This window comes from Anser anser (assembly GCF_964211835.1).
Source record: "Anser anser genome assembly, chromosome: 24".
In the NCBI taxonomy this organism is placed as follows: Eukaryota; Metazoa; Chordata; class Aves; order Anseriformes; family Anatidae; genus Anser; species Anser anser.
Window position 1 is genome coordinate 4,574,150 of NC_139745.1, and position 14,895 is coordinate 4,589,044.

At 46.7% G+C, this 14,895-nt stretch overlaps 1 protein-coding gene across 1 annotated transcript in view; it reads left to right on the top strand.

Annotated features, from left to right (window-relative positions):
• The window catches only part of LOC310885986 (uncharacterized protein), a 190,200-nt gene that overhangs the window by 158,470 nt on the left and 16,835 nt on the right, over positions 1-14,895 (top strand). The window contains exons 21-23 of the mRNA XM_083809968.1: positions 5,164-5,251; positions 9,759-9,933; positions 13,301-14,755. The gene's annotated coding sequence lies outside the window, so the exon portion shown is untranslated. The remainder of the gene's footprint in view (positions 1-5,163; positions 5,252-9,758; positions 9,934-13,300; positions 14,756-14,895) is intronic.

Sequence of the window (14,895 nt, forward strand, 5' to 3'; positions counted from 1 at the left end):
TCCAGCTCTTCAACCCATAGCAAATCAAGATGCTGCCCTAAAGCAACAATTTTTTTCCTCTAGCACTGTGACTGTTCAGGCTGTGACATATCATTTGTTTTTCACCAGCACTATGCATACTAATTTTTCAGGTTAGCTGCTTCAGTCACCATTTGTAACACATGAGCATGCCACCAGGCAGCTGCCCTGCTGGTAGCCCAGTGGGATTTTGCAGAGTGTGAGAAAAATCTTACTTAGTCCATCAGAATCCTGCTTCTTTCTCCCAGCCTACTCTGATGAAAAGAGAGACGTGCTTGATTTGTAAAGGATGGTGAAAGGAACCAAGGATGCCACCAGGATACCAGGAACGACGTCCCTCTAAATTGTGATGTCCAGCATTGGCTTAGCGCCCTTGTAGGCAGCTCAGTGGAGGAGATGGGTATTGTAGGAGAATACATAAAAAATGGAAAAAAGTGTCTCTTGAAAGCACTTGGAGTAAGAAAGTGACCATCGGAATCAGCGACTTGCCACCCTCGCTTTGTGAATAGCCCGTGGCTTGGTCGCTGGGCCACGGGAGCCCTCGGCTTATCCACAAGTGCTCCCCTGTGCCTGCCTGGCTCCCCAGTCAGAGTTAATTCCCCTACAAGATACGTCAGCGTTAGCGAGCAGAAGGGAGTCGCAACTCCAAGCAGGCAGAAATATTTGTGTTGGTGAGGGGAAGGGGACGTTTATGCGTTTCACTTCCAGGAAAATATTTAAAAAGCAAAAAAATAGCCCCAGGAAATCCCGAAACAATTCTGTGTATCGCAGTAATGTAAAGCCGTGTGAAAAAAGAAAGAGAGAGGCTCGAGGCACCGGGAGACACCTGGCAGAAGTAGCCCAAGGAATCAGGCGACTGCTCTTGAGTACAGTCATGTTCCCAACCTGAAAGTGAGTGGGAAATTAATAAATCACTTCTCGAGCTTTCAGTAATCAGCAGCTGATGATATTTCTCTGGGCCTGGGGAAAAGAAGCTCTCTAGTTGAAAAGAAAATTTGGGACAGCAACTGGGATAGCTTTCCTGAGCTGGCAGGAGACGAAGCGTGCCTGCAGAGCTTGTCACGGCCGCGTCCTGCTGCCAGGAGCTGCGCCGGGATTTGCCGTCCCTCTTCCCCTGGGGCCAGTGTGAGAGCCCGGTCCCTCGGCCTGCCTTTGCTGCTGCTGGCACTGCTGCTGGGATCGGGGGAGGGAAGGGTTTGACTGGTGTTTGTAGAGATTCAGGACCAATTCAGAGGTTGTCAGGGTTTGACCAGGTCTCAGGGACCTGTTGCAGGGCTTAGGTTTCTGCCCGGGGCTGGTTTGTGCCAGGAGCCCCCAAACCTGGTGCCTCAGACCTTGCAGCCAGCTGATTGCCGGAGGGCGCACGCTTGGCCCTATTTCATTTTAATAGATCTCTTTTAGGACGCCTCTCCCCGACACCAGACAAGGCTGTGAGCAGACAGCAGGTAATTCTGCAGGTGTGAAATGGAAGGAACTGCAGGAACTGAGCCGCCCGTGTAGGGGAGCGCAACTGCTGTCCAGCTCCAGGCTGGGGGAGGAATGGCCTACAAGAACTATGAAAGCTCACAGCAAATAAAGGCACAAAGATAAATGGCTTTTAACTACCCATGAGCAAACATAGTCCTTAGTAACTCCTGTAGCCTGCTCATCGTCCTTCACATTACGAAGGAGAGCCAACAGCATCTGGGAGTCACGGACTTGAAAATGCGTTTGTAGGATCTGAGCTGGGTAGCGTGGGCCAGCAGTAGAAGAGGACTCGGAGCGTGTTTCTGTTCGGTGTCACTGGAAGGTGCACACACGCTGGGCATTAGGAGCAAGCGTGATTTGAACTCTGCATTTTTACATTTGTCAATTTCTGTCACAACATGAAGGTTATTTAAGTATAACTCCGCCAGAGAATATTCAGCAGAATGCTGTTCTCCATGGAAACCCCCTTTTTTCTTCTTCCTTTTTTTTTTTTTAGGGGAACGATATCAGATAATTTGGATTTATTGTGTCTTTTTTTGCAGTTTGTAACTGATCTCTTGTTTCTGGAAAGCGTCATGTTTGTCCTAGGTTTGGAGGAATTAGGCTGAGCTCTAATTTACACTTGTTTAACTACAGATGCATCCCCACTGCTATTTGTTTATCTCACATTTATTACACTCTTCCAAATTCAACTTAAGCACTCAGGGGCTTTTTCTAGTAACACTAATGGAGGAGAATAGATGCATTATATGTGAATAATGTATTATGATGATACAATTTGGGTCTCTTAGCTCTAACCGAGACCAGTCCTGCCTTACATTATTTATAATTTACACACACCTTCCTTAACATTTTTATGTAAATATTTAATACAGGAAGTGAGTTAACTCTTTCATTTGGGAGGTTTCCAGTCAAAAACCAGAAGAGAATGTAAGAGGGGACGCAAATACCTCACCCGAAGTAGGCAGATGGCCAGGCTTGTTTATTTACAGAAATTAAAAGAGAAACCTGATGGATTACAGAGGCAAAATGCATGCTGACATAGCACCAAGCCCCTTCTACCTTCCTCCCTCCCAACTAGTCTTATTAAATTGAATGAATGTTGACTGCAGCGAGGATGCGTGGGCTGCCCGGCTGGTAGCACTGGAGACGTGGTGGTTTTGTTCTTCATTATTTTCAGGCACATTTTGTCTTTGGGTGTTCTGCTCATTTCGTAACAAGAAATCCGTGAGAGAAAGGCAGCACTGGGACTCCTCACACAACACAGGAGACTCCCGTTCTTGCAGCCTCCCTAATATGACCAACAAAAACAATTAGTGATTTCTGGGGATCCCATGTCCTGATTTACTTTTTCCCCGACTTTTTAAGCTGCTTTGCCACTCATGGTTACTTAAAAGCTGACCCAGAAATGATGAGGACGAAGTGCCTGTGTAGTGAAGTCCTCTGGTATGAACATTGGCATCGAGAAACACGAGAATGGCGGAGGATGTACTTCTTGCTGTTACGTGCTACGGCTGCATTTAGGACTCAGCTCGCTTCACATCCACAAGAAAACCCAACAGTGTGTTCCTCAGAGCTGTACGGCAGCTACATATGTTGTACAGAAGTAGGCAGACAGTTCAGCTGCTTCGGCATCGAGCTCAGGAGCTCTTTCACCCTCCTGGAAGTGGTTCCAGGGGCCCAGGCATGAGCGCTGCCGGCCGCCGGCTCCCTAACACCCAAATTGGTGCTGCCATCGAGCTCGGAGCTCAGCATCTCTTTAGGGATGGAATTAACTATCTTAATAGGAGCGCAAACCTTCAGCCTTCTGAGGTTAGCCGTGTAGATGGTGCCTTTAATTAAAGCTAATATTCTGCTGCGGCAGAAGGGCAAGGCACCGCTGGAGCAGCAGAGCCCGGGCTCAGGCCGTACGTGGGCTGGGGCGAGGGATTTCACTTCCTCGTTTCTGCTGAATTAAAGCCCAGGAACCTGGGCTTTGCGCGGGTGAGTTTCAGCGGTGGGGAGCAGTGTGGGAATCGAGAGGGGAGCAGAACACGGGCAGCATCCTGCCCTGCGAGCAGGGAAAGGCCCAGCGAAGCCGGGCTGAGGAGGCGCTGAGCAGCCGTGCTCCGTGCTGCCTGGCGAGACCTGACCCCAGGGAGGGTTTGTAGCAGACACGTGTTAGACGCTGCAGGAGGAGATTTAAGGAGCTTTCTGGAAAGCACTGTGGTCCTTCAGAATGTGGCTGTAGATTACCTTTACTAAGTGATAGTTTATTTTATTTTATTTTTACTGTTACGTACCTGTCTATTCCTGAAACAGAGGCCGGAGCAGTCCCTCCTGTGATGACGCCAACTGCTGCGCTCCTGGGTTTCACCTAGGGCTGAGGCACTACACAAATCGCATTTTGGCAGCAGCGCTGGCTGCGGATGTTCTCAGAATCGGAGATCTATGCTGGCCGAGGGGGTCTGTTCAGCTCCCTCTCTGTTAACTCTGAGCGTGCACCGGGAGCCTGCTGGAGGGCAGCCCCCCGTACGGCAGACGGGCACTCGAGTGCCTTGCACCGGGGGAGGCCGATGCAAGGGGTCAGCACCCCTGGAGCACAAGCACCTCGGCCTGGGAAAACCACCTTTGTGAGTATGGTGCGTCTCTCTTGGGAGTCAAACAAAGTTATTCATGCAAATCCCATCGTTTTTGGTTGAGGATAGCAAGTGCAATGTCATGTGTGCACGCGCACGTGTGACAGAGGGCATTTCAAACTGCAGGTCTGTCCTGTCTCTTTCCCATCGCACCCCATGTTTCAGTAGGAGAAGTTGACTCAACTGAGTTGCTTCTTTTGTTGGATTTAAAAAAAAAAAAAAAAGAAAATTAGCTTCAGGTCTTTTGAAAAATAACATCCTATAATTTGAGTCCATGTACCTACAAATTCCCAACAGGCTCTGAGCCAAAGAAATCCACAGATGAAATAAACATTTAAAAAGATGACTGCATTTTGAAATCTAAGAATTGAGTTATATACCTTTTTGACAGCTTCCTGAATCACAGCCCATACCTAAGATGAGTAAATAGGTATCTGGCCCTTTAACTGGGCTCCATTTCATATAATTAAAGACTCCCAGAATTAAATGGCCTATATGGAAAGTGGCTTTCAGTGGTCTAAATGCCTGAAGCAATCTCCTTGCCTGAGCGTAGAAGTGACACTGGCTTGCGGATCAATATCATCTCTGTTATTAATATCAAAAGCGCATTACTTTGTTTTTGCCTGGCTGCGTTCCAAGCCTTGGGCCCAGCTCGCGCTCAGCCATTTGCCCGGACCATAATTTACTTTCGTGAGTTTTTAAGGTATTGTTTTGTCAGGGCCAATCACCATGAAGTTATAAATGATTCTGAGGACTTGCACTCTCTGTTAGTGGCATATGCGGTGAAATTAATTTTTAAAAGTTTCACGTCAATTACTCCTGTCCTTGAGTTATGCAAGGGGACAAAAGAGCAGGGACTTAAAGACATGAGTGATATCAAACAGATGAGGTAACGACAAACAGAAACAGCAGCTTGGGACCAAATCAGACATTACACTATCTTTAATTGATGCATTGAATTAAACAATGCTAAAGCTAAATAAATATTGACCACTTAGCAAAGGACCCATTGATTTTTATGATGGACAACATTTACATCACATACTGCTCTGCTCTCCAGATTTCGGGCCGGTAGCCTGTCAACTACGGCACGGATGCTCTGCAGGACTGCTTGTGCTGGTGCTGCCTTCCTTTCTGGTATTATTGAGGTAAACGTTTACAGTTTCCCCCCCTTTTTATTTCCAAGGTTTGTTTATTTTTGGAGGTTAGCAGTGCCGGCTGCATTAGCCAACAAATACCGTATTTTTCCCAGGTAATATTTATAATTTCGATATCGAGATGGAGTTTTGCAGTGACTTGTTTGGCTGCAGACCTCTGCCATGGGTCAGGGCACGAGCTGTGTATGTTCAGCAAACATCTGCCTTGCTGCCGGGCTGAATGAAGGGAGGGCACGTGCCCAGTTTCTGCGAGGTGCCAAACGTTCCCTGCGTTGCAGCGGATGCTCCGCAAAGGCAGCAGCTCCCTCGCACCACCAACGGCCCCGTGCTGCCGGCTGGGAGGGACTGGTGGTGGTGGGCACCCTCAGCAGGGGTGACCTTCCCAAGGGCTCCCTTTGCTGAAGCTGACATGTTACTACTCACTCTATTAATATTGATTTAGTTACTTAAACATGCCACGTCTTAATGATATGATACCTACCTACTTTGGAAACAAACTCGGACAACAAAATAATTTGTTTACAGAGCAGGAGTTCGCATCTCTGTGAGTGTTAATGGTAAAGCTGCAGAGCTAAGCTGTATTAAATAATAAAAAAAGCTGAATTTGTAGTTCTTTAGCTCAAAATGTGCTCCTAATTGTGAAACTTAACTAAATGCCAGTGATTAGCATTTAATATTTTCATACGCACTTAGGAAGTCCTCATTACTCTGAGTATTCTCACTGAAAGGGAAAGTGTGAGGTCTCTTCCTGGCAAGACAAGGATTTCATTAAGAAGGACAAGTCTATGTGCTTAGTAATGCCAGCTCCGGTTACATACAGCTTCCTGTGTCTGCAAGGATCGCCAAGACACCAGTTAATAGGTTATTGTTTCAATTAGTCCATGATTACAGCTGCTAATCTCTAATTCCTCATTGTTGTGGCTCCTTTTGACTTCACTCCAGTTATTAAGAAGCATTTGGATTTTATTACAATTGACAGGAACTCCAGCCCTCTCCGTAGATAAAACGCTGCCTGTTGCAGAAGAAATTCAAAATTAATGAAAAGAGCCTTTCGAGTTTGTTTTTAGGGATTCTTAAAATTACATCATAAACACGGTGTAGAATTCAATTAAGCTGGAAAATTACAACGCTCAAGGGGGACAGACTGGCTTTCTTACAAAGATAAATCAAAATGTCTTTAATTAGTTTTCGCTTACAAACAGAAGGCTAGCTTTGTAAAATGAAAAACAAAATTGAAAAAACAAAACAACCCACCAACAAAGAAAAAGGTAAAGGAATTATTGATAACAGCAGGCTAGAGAGACACGAGGCATCCCCGTGCACACCTCCCAGCGCGGAGATCCGTGTGTCGCGTTGGGTTGACCTTGGAAATCTCGGTGGTGCGGTGTTGCTGAGCGCGTGGTGCAGGTGCTTGTCAGAGCCTCGACTGTTCCCAGGCTGCGAGCTGTACGGAGAGCAGCTGGGAGCACGTGGACGGCGATCAAGAGGGCTTGTGGCCGATCTCAGGTCTGCAGCTGGCTCAGTTTGCAAATGGGAGTAAAGGTTGTAGAGCAGCAGAGAGCAAATAAGCATCGTCCAAGCAGGCACAGGCAAGTTTTCTACGTCTAGCGTTCACTCTGACTCAGTTTCAGTTGTTTTCTTTCTTTGACACGGTTCTGGGGGCTTTAATTGGTGTTTAATCAAAACTCCCCAGGTCTCTGTCAAAGTTCATTGAAGGCTCAGGATGGATTTGCCTTACAGTGGAGAGGAGCCGCCCTCCGTGCGGGATTAAGTTCCCGGAGGGACCCAGAGGTGCCCCCAGCCACGCACCTCCGAGGGGGCTGTTGGGATGCTTCCCCCTGCAGGCTTCAAAGTGTTTGCACCTGGGCGGACGTGAGCTGAGAGGTAAGTGATGGGAGATCGCGAGCAAGAACACGGGAAGGGATCTAAGGGGGTGAAGTCTTAAGCCACGAGGAAGCTTGTCAGGATGACTGGAAGAACGCAGTTGGAGTTGCATAAGGCTTCTGATGCTGTACCTGAGCTTGTAAAGAGGGAGCGGTTGTCCTCTTGGAAACTTGCATCCCCTGCACAGAGAACCCGGCACCACGACGTGGGTTTGTTTTACATCCCGTGCAGCTCATTAGGGACGGTGGGCAGTTGATGATGGACACCTTCCTTTCCTGAGCTCTCCGCAGTGTGGGTAAAGAACATCGATGCGGGGCTGTTATTCCCTGATGTCTTCCGACAGGAGGATGGGGCTAAGCCACCCCGCAGGGCTAGGGGGCCCTGCTTTATGGACGCACAGGTCACCGGCTGGGGTTTACTGGGAGCGGGCTGACGGCAGCGCTCCCGGCTGTGCTAACATGGCAGGTCACTGTCCTCGCGTGGAGGATCTCCAAGCCCGGACCTGCAGCAGAGGAATTTACATCCGTGATTAATTTTATTGTACTCGGAACTGTCGGTGAGAGAGAGAGAGAAGACACCGTCTTCAGAGCAAGCGCTGAAGCTCCCTGTGTAGCTCACAGTCTTGGTGGAGGAGCGAGACCGCTTCGCCTGTCGGGGCAGGGTAGGGAACACCAAGCACCGTCTGCTCTCCCTGCCCCCTTCCCAGCCTGCTGACGCCCCCAGATGCAAACATGGCAATTTAAAAACATGTAAAAATCATAAATGAGAAAGCAGCTGTGTACAGCTTCAGCAAAATGCTAAATTGCTGGATCACCATGGACTCTAAATGACAATAAACCTTCCACCTCTCATAAATTAAGCAGACTTTCAAAAAAATGATATCTACTACTACAACTTTTTATGGATGTTTGGTAACTTTAATCATTTTGCAAAATGCAATTCCTGGTCATAAATTCTCTCCCAAGTACAGATTTAGGGAGAGCTAAAGCACTGCAGTGAGTTGATAGGTAAGTTTTAATCTGACAGTGCCAAAAAGTCTATTAGATTTATCCCGAGGCAGCGGCTGCCCGGTAATTACAACGGGGCAGACTGAGCACAGGTTCTCAGTATCAGGAAGGTGACTTTTAGGGTGTGTCCCAGGTTCAGGAGATGAACTTGGAAATGCTCTGTACGTGATTATAAAGATTCCTGAACCCACTTACTTTGTAAAAACTAGGAATTCAGTGAAAGGCAAGCCCACCTCAGGGGATGGCTGGGAGCTTCTGGCACCTGGAACAAGCGTCTGGTAGGGCAAGAGAAGCAACACGCTCCTCCTTTCTTGCTTCTGTTTCTAATACAAACATGACTTTTGTCTATCCGTATGCCTGGGATTTGCCACCTTGCAGTAGTGTGCTGTGTTCTTTCATAGTGTTGGTCATTCAGCGATCTGAAAACACCTTACAAATTGACATTGTCGGAGGCTGGTTTAGTTATTCCCGTTATATGGACGGGCTGTTTGGGGCAGACAGTGCTTTGCCCCAGTAGTGTGGCAAATTTAGGAATGAAACCTAGATTTTCCCTCTCCTTTGTGCAAAGCTTGAAGCACTCTCCCACTGCAGGCATGGAGTGGGAACGTGCTGATTGAACGTGCTGGGGCACAGAATGAGGTTAGGAAGGAAGCACAAAACCTGCTGTCTGGTGTGCTGCTCCTTTGTTTAGTTGTTGATTGGCTGGGAATTAATTCAGAACAACTAAAATCAATGGAAATGTGCGATTGGGAATGAAGAGGGGAGAAGACTTGTGTCTGTTCCTGGACGGGAGCTGATGTCCCCGGTTGGGTTTTGTGGAGCGGTGCCAAGTGGTCGCGATGACCCCAGGTACACAGCAGTGGAGGCATCTGTTCTGCAGCGAGCTCTGCCTTCTGCCTGCTCTGTGAGAGCTCTTCTGCTGCTTTACTCGCAGGATAAGGGGGAAAAACGACCCAGTTCCTGGGATGCTTTGAATGCTTCTTGTAAGCGTTGCTCGTTTGCAACTTAATTGCAAAAATAATGCTTTGTGTGCTGTGCGGGGGGTCAAAGCACTTGGGTCTTACCGTGGAATAAACGGAGGGGAAAGGAAACCCAGGTCTCCCTGAATCTGTATTCCTGGTACGAGCTGTTCTGGAAAGGTCAGCTCGAGCCCTTCAGTGTGAATGCATCCAATAGCTGAACGAATTCCAATCACATTTTAGCTCCTCTTGGACACTGGCACCATTTGCATGAAGAGCAGGTATTTAATTTCATACTAAAGCAAGTAGGATGTACTTGAAAGAGGTGAGTGAAGTCCCTCCTGAAGTGAAGCGAGAACTGCAAACTTTTTAATTTGGCCGTAAGTCTCATCTGCAGGATGAGGGCACGAGCACACAGCTGCCAGGTGTCAGGGGCCCGAGTGGTGGTGCTGAGTGGCACCAGACCACTCCTGCCAAATCAGTTAAAGATGGCATTTGTGATTAATTTCCGTGTTGGAAACCTGATTGCATCTATTGCTGCTCACCCTCTCTGCAAGTGTACTATAAAGAATTCTTTTTTTTTTCAGTATGCGAAATGATTTCAGCAACTGAATTTGTTTTTTTTGTTGTTTTGTTTTGTTTTTTCAGAAGCCAGCTGTTGGGTGGTATCACGGGGTGGCCTCGCTGACCGTGCCTCCTTTCCCTCCCTACTCAGTCTGTCCTGTGTACTCCAGGCAAGAAGCTTCACATAAACCGAGCAGCAGCAGCCTGTCCGTTGAACAAGAAAAGCTCAAGTAGTCGATATTAGAGATGAGAAATGCAGGTGAACCTCCGATGCTGTTGGAACAGGGACTTTTCCCGTTTGTACAACTGTACTTTCTGTATTTCAGATTTTTTTAATTTAACTGTTACCTCATTCTGTGTTGTTGCTTGTTTTTTTTTTTCAAAGTACTTAGGAGCATTTTCTTATTCCGCTGTAGTGGGGGGTTAATAGCACCGCTGAATCCAGCCCGTTGTCGGCATTGCAAACTCGCCTGGGGAGAGGAGGCTCGTCGCACAACTGCGTGCAGAGGGAGGGCTGCAGAGCTTTTTCCAGCATCACTTCTATATTTAGACAAAGGCCTTTTTGCTTAGTTTTATCACTGTGTGGGTACGGATCATGTTAATATCAAGTTACATGTGCATATGGATAGGAGAGCATGCGCTCAAAGCTGGCTTTCTGTTCAGCTCTGGAGGCAAAGCCACGTATCTGAGCACTTACAGAAAAGGAAACCAGAGCTCCTGAACTCACCTGGGGGAGATGGTGTTTGCAGTTATATACAGTATCATTTGGCTCAGGAGCAATTCTACCTTCAAGTGACAATTTGAGGTGACATTTCAGATACTGTGGAAGAAAAATCGCTTTCCTGGATAAAAAAAAAGAAAGAATGCTTTATAAAAAAAAAAAGGTATAAATGCATGGTATCAGCATTAGTCAAATGAAATTAATGCTTCCAATATTTTTTAAAGCTTACTCATATGCATCAACCATTTATGAAACTGTAGCTCATCACGTAGGAATATTGTAGTTATATATTAGCAAACTGTCTGGAGGCCTTTCTGATACCTTATTACTCTATGCACTAGGGTAGCATTTTTAGGGTAAAGTTAACCTCGGTGAAATATATCATGGTTCACTAATGTATCCTCAACTGCCTGATAAAAGGCCTTGCCCCCAACAACATATGAATATTTAAATTATTGTTAATTATTTATAGTATATTTTTATTAACACTGACTTGCAGCGTGGCCAGATAGCAGATCAAGCTCATTATGTTCCAAGGTTGAACATGCGAAAACATGCATCTCCCAAAACCTTACTGCTGCTGAGTGGAAGATCATGCTGACACTTCCGTGGCTTCACTGTTTGCTTTCTGTGAGAGTGAATCTGGAAGAAGCTCACTGGCATCAGGCACTTGTTGACTTGATCGTTTTGGAGAGAGGTTCTGATATTTGGGTGCGTTTTAAACTAAAAATTACCATTTCTAATAGAAGCATGCAGAAAACTCTCTCCCCCATTTCATGGCACTTAGAACATCAGCTCCTCTTTCTGTAGTTTGTGCGGGCAGGCAGAGTTGTTGAAGTACAGCATCTCAGCACCTGCTTGGGGACAATTAGAACAAAAACGCAAAACTGTATGTCTGTTTCTTGCCATTAAAGCCCCAAGTGATGCATCTTACAACCCTCTCATCTGAATGACTAGTCCACAGCCTCAAGTTTTCATTAAATTTAACCTAGGTTATCCTGGTTTCATTTTATCTCTTCATTCATGGTGTGAAAATTCATTTCTCCTCCTTGATAATCAGATATGTCCTTTATTTACCACTTATTTGTGAGCTCTTTAACCACTTCCTGGCTAAGCTAAGAGTGCCGTTCTGCATTTCCCATCATTTTTTTGCAGTTGTCCTTTCAGCTCGTTGTTTTTCTGCTGATCCTCTGCGTTCCCGTGTCGGTTCTGCAGTGAGAATTGGTGACTTGGTCTACAGAAATACCTGGACAGACAGGTGTATTACTGAGGCAACACATTACGCACAAACTAATGCAGCATTCCATACGAGCTAACAAGAAATCCCTGTAAGGTCGGATTTAAGTCCCTCTGGTCTGTAACATAAGGTGATGCCTCTGCATATGTTGACAAGATTTCATTAGCCTTTTCTGTAGCCGTATCTTCTTGCAAAACCATATCTAATCTTCGGTTTGCTGTCTCGGCTAGATCTCTTTCAGCGCTGCAGCTTCTTTGGATCTCCTCTCTCACTGAGTGTCTGCATTGTGGATTATTTTCCCTGGAGGTATTAGTGTATATTTTTCCATATATGAAGATAATAAATGGAAGAAGCGGAGATGAAAAGAAAAACAATTACTTGAGAGCAGAAATAGAAAGAGATACAAAGAAAAGACTGACAGGGAGATAAGCAAAGAAAAATCAAGGAAGAAGAATATGGAAAAATGAAAAAGGAGTTAAATAATCAGAATAAATTAATTAATCAAAGTGCAGATCATGTGGACTAGAATAGCAAAGCAGCAATACAGCGAGCTAAAAGGAGACATGGATAAGGATAATGAAGGATAAGTTGAAATGTAATATATATTTTCAAAATAATGCATTTGAAAGCTCTGTTTGACTCGTTAGACCTGACTTCTAGCAAGGCACTCAGACTCTGGGGATTCTAAAGCTTGTGACAAGGGGTTATGAGAAACATCACATTTTTCCCTTAACAAAAGCTGTGATTCTTATTACGATCATGTTTTTGTTTGCAATTCAGACCTCCCAGATTTGTACGGTGGTGACTCAAGAATTTCATCCTCGTATCACAGATATGAAAATGTGGTCTCGGAAGGTTAAGTAGGCTGGCAGAGGTTAGAGAGGAGTCATTACCAGGAAACACGGATTTCTAGTCTCAGGGTCAATCACCTAACCCCTCAGTTCCTGCAGTGCTGCAGTTAGAGAACAGGAATTCTCGTCGATTCTCACGCTTTCTCCCCATAGTGTTGATGCTCTTTTATCATAGGGGTTAATTATGGTTTGCTGACCTCTCCCTCTACCATCTTGCTCCTGATACGTGACCATACAACGTCCGTATCACCCAAACAAAGTCCCTGCCTAAATTGAAGACAGTTGCCAGAAGAAGTGTTCGGTTGGTTTTTCTCCTGGGGTGACTCTGAGAGCACTTAGCATGCAAAGCAGCCTGCCTTCTGCAGCGATGGGGTGTCACAGACCCCAGTTTGGGAACCAGCAGCCTCAGTGCTGGGGGCGAGGAGCCTGGAGCAAGCCCCGGTGAGCTGCTGGAAGGGGCTGAGTGGGGGGGGAACGACACCATCAGCAAATGGAGCTGGCCGGGGGGAGCGCAGCGAGGGCTTGGTTCAGTAACCAAGTTGCCTCCATTCAAAGAGCTAATGTACGAGATATTACTGCTCAAGGCATTCTCACTATTGCCAAGGGCTTAATATGATTTGCATAGTGCATATGGGTATTCCTGGGGGAGAATGACAGAGATCATTAAATGAAAACAAATAATAAACAAGCTCCTTACGGCCCCCACAGGTACATAAATATGACTGTACGTGGGGCACAGAGGCGAAGATAAATGGCTCGGTGTGCGGAGGGTGAGGAATCCGCAGAGCAGACTTCATTTTCCCCTTTCTGTCCGCAGACAATGCGTTCGCTTGCTGCTAAGGAGGGTCAAGTGACTGTCACGGGCTCTGCACCGAGGAGATGTAACCTGTGTCGCAGCTGCCAGCCACGCTGGCTTGAAAAGGTCAGCTCCCCAGACACAGGTGGTAATGTCACAAGTTAAGTGCACGAGGGCCTCTAAAGTGCCTGGGAAGCAGCGGGCGAGTGCGCGCAGCCAGCGTCGAGCCCCACTGAAGCGTCCGGTTGTCACGAGGCCAGCCGAGGAGGCGCCTGAGAACAAGCGGGCTTGTGTCTGCAGCGGGGCCGCGCGTGCCTTCCTCCCTGCAAGATGCCCGGGATCCCAGGGAGTGACCTTGTGCTGCACGGGGAGATCAAGGACACCGGGAGGCTTGGTGGGTGCCGATGCCGTGGCTCTGTTACTCCGCATTACGGGCTGCTGTGGTTCAAATCAGACGAAAGCTTAGGAAATTCTTTTTAAGCGTGACCTTTCCCGTGACTCAGATCACAAAGATTTTCTGTCACTTTGGTCTGGGCTAGATTTGAAATTATGCCTTAGAAGTGAAAGACACAGTGAATGAATCAAGAAGATTAAGCTGAATTATTGGCTCCAGCCTTGTAGTTACTCTGTTTGCTACAGGAGATCACAAATAAATGGAAGAGGTTGGTTTGTCATAGCCCACAAAACAGTTCAACATTTCTTTAATTACAAATATCACTGAGCAGCACCTGATTTCTGGCTGGGTTAGCAGTTGGAGGTCATCTCACAGCTCACAGGCATCCAAGCCAGCACCAAATCATCTTCATATCGGAACGGTGCAAGTTCTCTGTTAGCTTTACTGTTCAGTTACATAGATATCTATAAATGGTGTTCAGAGAGAACATTGTTGTTGTTTTCCAAAGAGAAAGGATAATGTTTATTCTTGGTGTCTCACAAGAAAGGCTCATAAATTCGTTAGGAAACAGAAATCTGCAATATCAGAGAAACTTTAAAAGGTATTAAGCTTACTGATTACAAAACCTAATTGCGAGGCTGCGTGGAAATGGAGATGAGGCTGCAGCTTTTCGGTGCACGGCGTTGTGACATGGAACCTCCTGGGGATCCCTTTCCATCATCTCAGGCTCTTTCCCGAGTAAACGTGGACGAGCCATTCATGCGAGAGTTTAAGCAGTAGCTTCGCACCGTCTTCCACTGCCTTTACTGGGTATCATTTTCTTTTTCTTCTTTTTTTTTAATAGATGAACCTGTAACAAAGATTGCAGCGCAAGAAGGGTACGTGACACGCAGCCCGTGGTGCGGGATGCCGAGAGCAGCGCGGCCCCCGCCGCCGCCGCTCAGCACCTGCGGTGCTGCAGCTGGAATTGGGGTGTCCGCGGCGCTGACAGTTTGTCAGAGCTGCAGCCCCTGGGGACTTCCCAGATGTCACGGCAGGATCAGACTTGAGAGCCGTTTCTGAAGACACTCAAACAATAACAGGTAAAGCTGTCAGTGACTTCGCTAGCTGCGGGTTTGGATTTTTTCCTTTATGCTTCTACTTTCAGCCTGCAAAGCGGACTGCCGTGGGTTGTAAGGGAGTTATTGCTGTGGCCAGATTCTGAAAGTTACTCCCCCTTCTT